This window comes from Salvelinus fontinalis, chromosome 16 (assembly GCF_029448725.1).
Source record: "Salvelinus fontinalis isolate EN_2023a chromosome 16, ASM2944872v1, whole genome shotgun sequence".
Classification (NCBI taxonomy): Eukaryota; Metazoa; Chordata; class Actinopteri; order Salmoniformes; family Salmonidae; genus Salvelinus; species Salvelinus fontinalis.
In genome coordinates, this window is record NC_074680.1 from 44,072,542 (window position 1) to 44,078,556 (window position 6,015).

Consider the following 6,015-nt stretch of genomic DNA (forward strand, 5'->3'; position numbering starts at 1 on the left):
TGTTGTTAAATAGAAATGCAGTCATATAACTTCTCCTATGATGGTTTGACGCAATGGGGCCCGTGTTCTATTGTCTACACAAGTATTGGATTAGAAATGCGAATAAAAACTCCTTGTTCTACTCTTTATAACACCTTCATCGTATTGCCATGTATTCATAAAACAAGGTTGCGTGCTATTTAAATGATTATGATGTCATTCAAGGAGTTTCTAAATGGATACAAGCTTTGACAAGACTTTAAACAAATGATCCCTGCTGTGCTTTGTTGCTCGAAACCAGAGAGCGAGAGGAAAAACGAGTGTTCCCTCTGCCCAAAATCTGTCCATATTAAGTAGATCATTAATTATTACCGAGTGGCTACGGTTGCGGATTTTCTGGAATCTGATTTGCCGTGGCTATTGATATGGTGATTTGTGCGCATGTGCAGGATAGTTGTTTATGTGTCTGCTGCCTTACATAGCTTCTCCTTAGTGCTCATCTAGCCTACGCTAAATAAATAACCTTCATGTTCGAACTACGCGTTCCATGCCTCAAGTGCGATTTCATGTTATTGTTTCATGTTGTAGCCTACACAAAAGACATCATCGACATGTTCATACACATTTAGTTGTAAAGAGTATATTTTGGCAAGCTGTATCAAACATGAGCCGCTCCTACAAGCCCGTCTGGATCGTGCACGCCACAGCTCGTGCAAGGCTACTTATTTCAAACACAAGCGAGACACATCCAGGCAGTGAAAATGGCGATAATTTTCTCATTGGCATTGCAAATATAATATAATTTTTTCCCCCCAGCAACTCTCGCTAAGATATGGCAGCATAACTATGAATATTATCGTCACAGATAGTAGGCAGTCTAAAGCAGTAGTTGACAAACGACATAAGGAATAATGGCGCACCAGGTCCGGTGTGGTGAGATAATAGAGCCATGTGATGAAAGGACCGTTTACTTCAGAGCGCTCCATTAACGACGCCCTATTGGGCAGAGCTTGGCATTTTGCACTGGGACAGTTTTAATAGGAGAAAAAATAAACTCACATTTTACAATGGGTCCACCGCGGTTCTGTGTAGCCTAGTCATGCTAATATATTTGAGACCCGTTAATTTCGTAGTTGACTTAATAAGTATAATATGTTGAATAGTAAACAGAGAAACAACAATTATTCTAGACAGTTCGCAATACGCAATAGATCATACAAGCGGGCATAATTTACTACCTACATTATTGGGATCATCTAGTTAGCGGCAGTGTTTGGAATATATTAGAGATACACACAGAGAGAAATAAATGGTGTTTTGTTTGAAAAGATGGGCCTTTCTGAGAATAGAACATTCAGTTTTCTGCCTGAGTGTGGCGCTGTTTGTATAATTTCTCTGGAAAATGTAGTTTTATACAGTGCTTGATCTGTTATCCTACGTACTACTGCAACAACATGTCAGTTATACCTTAATACCTTTTTTTATTTTTTATTTTTACTATTGACTCAATGGTGTGTGACCATTAACATTGGCTGTATATCCATTGTCCTTCTCCCAAAGTGTGGACTTACACATTTCTTCTCATCTCAGGGATTTAACCACGGTATAAAATAGCTCAAGACAATGCTTACACTTATCTAATGCTTGGATATCCACGAGGAGAGGGATGGACAATTGGTACGCAGCCATTGATTTCAGGTGGCTTCATCAACAGTTGAAATGTAAATGGTGCCCTATTCCATGTACATAGTACACTAATTTAGAGCTCTGGTCAAAAGTAGTGCATCAAACAGGGAAACGTTATAGGGAATAGGTTGCCCTATGGGACACATGCCGCCTGTTGATCCCTACTCTGCCTATTGTAAACCATTTCTCCATTCCATTCACCCTGTTACACAAATGAAGGGGAGCGGCTGTGACTATAATTTATGTAGTAAATTACTTTTCCTATCAATGACTTTATTTGATAAACTTCCTTTATTGTGTATGTGTGTGTGTGTGTGTGTCCCTTTTGAAGGTTTAAGAAAACCCTCATTCAGCCAAGAAATCCATCTTTTCACTGATGGGATATTCAACAGACTGAACAGTCATGTACCAATAAGATTAATTGTGGGGCTTGCGAAGCAAAAGCTCGAAATTCAAAACGTCCAGAATGGTCTGTGTTAAACTTTTTTACGTTATTCATATTTTTGTCTGTTTTTTTAACCTAAATCCACTTTCATTGCATTTCATCAATATTCTAAATATTCCAATTGTAACATCATCACTTTCAACTGTCATTCTCTTAAGGAAATCATGCAGCTAATTTTTCCACTTTGCAACAACTTAGACAAAAAGCAAAAAATGTATATTCGGATAAAACGTAACAGCAGTTTAAGTATCCGCATCAACACCCTTTTCTGTAACATTTTTGCGAACAACTTCCGCTTTGACCACTACCTCAACAAGTTTGGTCTACTTCTCTGCTATTCATATCTGTTCGTGGAGTCAACATATTCACTACGGAACTTACTTGTCCTCTTGTTCAGTTGTGCACCGGGGCCTCCCACTCCTCTTTCTATTCTGATTAGAGCCAGTCTGCGCTGTTCTGTGAAGAGATTAGTACACAGAGTTGTACGAGATCTTTAGTTTCTTGGCAATTTCTCACATGGAACAGCCTTCATTTCTCGGAACAAGAATAGACTGACAAGTTTCAGAAGAAAGGTCTTTGTTTCTGGCCATTATGAGCCTGTAATCAAATCCACAAATGCTGATGCTCCAGATACTCAACTAGTCTAAAGAAGGCCAGTTGTATTGCTTCTTTAATCAGAACAACAGTTTTCAGCTGTGCTAACAGTATTTCAAAAGGGTTTTCTAATGATCATTTAGCCTTTTAAAATTATAAACTTGGATTAGCTAACAAAACGTGCCATTGGAACACAGGAGTGATGGTTGCTGATAATGAGCCTCTGTACGCCTATGTAGATATTCCATAAAAAATCTGCCGTTTCCAGCTATAATAGTCATTTACAACATTAATAATGTCTATACTGTAATTCTGATCAATTTGATGTTATTTTAATGGAGGAAAAAATTAGCTTTTCTTTCAAAAACAAGGTGTAACGGCTGTCTATCTCTTCCTCCTCATCTGACGAGGAGAGGCGAGAAGGATCGGAGTACCAATACGCAGAGTGGTAAGTTTCCATGTTTTAATATAATCCACGAAAACAAGACACAATACAAAATAACAAAAGAACTAACCGAAACAGTCCCGTGTGGCAACAAACACTGACACGGAAGACAAAACACCCACAAACCAACAGTGAAAACAGGCAACCTAAATATGGCTCCCAATCAGAGACAATGCAAAACACCTACCACTGATTGAGAACCATATCAGGCTAAATGAACAAACCTAAACATAGAAACACATAACACAGACTGCCCACCCCAACTCACGCCCTGACCAAACTAACTAAAGACAAAACAAAGGAAAATAAAGGTCAGAACGTGACACAAGGACATTTCTAAGTGACCACAAACTTTTGAACGGTAGTGTACTTACAACACCTTAAACAACAATGCAGTTTTAAGAAAAATAAGACTTAAGAAAATGTAAAATAGCAATAACGAGGCTATATACAGGAGTCAATGTGCGGGGGTACAGGTTAGTAGAGGTAATTGAGGTAATAGAGGTCATTGAGGTAATATGTACAGTATACAGTATGTAGGTAGGGGTAAAGTGACTTTGCATATAAAATAGACAGTGAGTAGCAGCAGCGTAAAAAAGGTGTGTGTGGGGGGGGGGGGGGGGGGGGGTCAATGCAAATAGTCCAGGTAGCCATTAGATTGACTGTTCAGCAGTCTTATGGCTTTGGGGGGTAGAAGCTGTTAAGGAGCCTTTTGGACATAGTGAAAAATAAAAAAGCCATTCTGCTCCTCTCCTCTCTAGATACCTCCCAGACAGTTCTTGGAACTTACTCAAGCACAGAGTAATTCACGACCCTGTGGCACCAGGCCACATCTGATAAGGTCTCAGCCTGGCAGATTCTCACACAAGGCTGGAGTGAGAGGATGCCATAAACATTGAGCCTTTATCAATCCAAGTAATAAGTGTTTCTTTCTCTCTCCAAGAAGTGAATGTTTAAGTTTAAATCGAGGATGTATTTATAGCCCGTTATAGACATGGTGTAAGTAAAATGCCATTTGTCATTTATTCATGTACGTATACAGTACCAGTCAAAAGTCTCCAAGAAAGAGAGTGATGATGCTGCATTAGATGACCTGGCCTCCACAATCACCCAACCTCAACCCAATTGAGATTGTTTGGGATGAGTTGGACCACAGAGTGAAGGAAAAGCAGCCAACAAGTGCTCAGCATATGTGGGAACTCCTTCAAGACTGTTGGAAAAGCATTCCTCATGAAGCTGTCCCGTGTGGCTCAGTTGGTAGAGCATGGCGCTTGCAACGCCAGGGTTGTGGGTTCATTCCCCACGGGGGGACCAGGATGAATATGTATGAACTTTCCAATTTTTAAGTCGCTCTGGATAAGAGCGTCTGCTAAATGACTTAAATATAAATAAATATATAAATATAAGCTGGTTGAGAGAATGCCAAGAGTGTGCGAAGTTGTCATCAAGGCAAACGGGTGGCTCCTTTGAAAAATCTCAAATATAACATATCTTTTTTGGTTACTACATGATTCCATAAGTGTTATTTTATAGTTTTGTTGTCTTCACTATTATTCTACAATGTAGAAAACAAAAAATAAAGAAAAACCCTTGAATGAATAGGTGAGTCCAAACTTGTTCTGTATGTATATATTATAGTTATAACCCTTCACTAATACTGTTTACATGTGTGAATATCATTGTCTTATAGAACCACAACAATAAGATTCCAAGTCTCTTTCAGATGACCAAACACAGCTGTGTGTGTGTGTGTGTGTGTGTGTGTGTGTGTGTGTGTGTGTGTGTGTGTGTGTGTGTGTGTGTGTGTGTGTGTGTGTGTGTGTGTGTGTGTGTGTGTGTGTGTGTGTGTGTGTGTGTGTGTGTGTGTGTGTGTGTGAGAGAGAGACTATCAAGAGTACCTTCTAACCAGACAGCACTATAGAGGACAGAACCACACCAATCAGCTGTACAGTAAGTATATAACGGGTGAGGACATTCACAGCCGACTGCTCAGACGGGTGAGGGCAGCCGACCGCTCAGACGGGTGAGGGCAGCCGACCGCTCAGACGGGTGAGGGCAGCCGACCGCTCAGACGGGTGAGGGCAGCCGACCGCTCAGACGGGTGAGGGCAGCCGACCGCTCAGACGGGTGAGGGCAGCCGACCGCTCAGGCGGGTGAGGGCAGCCGACCGCTCAGGCGGGTGAGGGCAGCCGACCGCTCAGACGGGTGAGGGCAGCCGACCGCTCAGACGGGTGAGGGCAGCCGACCGCTCAGACGGGTGAGGGCAGCCGACCGCTCAGACGGGTGAGGGCAGCCGACCGCTCAGACGGGTGAGGGCAGCCGACCGCTCAGACGGGTGAGGGCAGCTCTGTGGTACTTTGCCATGTCTGTGCCATGAATCAGTCGAGCTGGATAAATGTTTTTCCAAGGACCGCCCCCGTGACGTAACGTTGAAGTGATGATATAAACGGATGTAATGATGCAGCTGACCACCAGAGGGAAGCAAATACAAGATAATTCGACAGAGGATGTTTAAATGGCTGTTTTTTTTACAAATAAAATGGTGAGAAATCAATAATATAATCATGAAAGCATATTTTTTAAGTAATTCTTGGGCTGTTTTTGGGGACTGTCAAGACATGAGAGTTCCTTAAACCAAATACATGAGAGTTCCTTAAAACAAAATACATGGGAGTTCCTTAAACCAAAATACCTGGGAGTTCCTTTAACGAAAAGACATGGGAGTTCCTTTAACCAAAAGACATGGGAGTTCCTTTAACCAAAAGACATGGGAGTTCCTTTAACCAAAAGACATGGGAGTTCCTTTAACCAAAAGACATGGGAGTTCCTTTAACCAAAGTACATATGTGGTCCTTTAACACAGAAA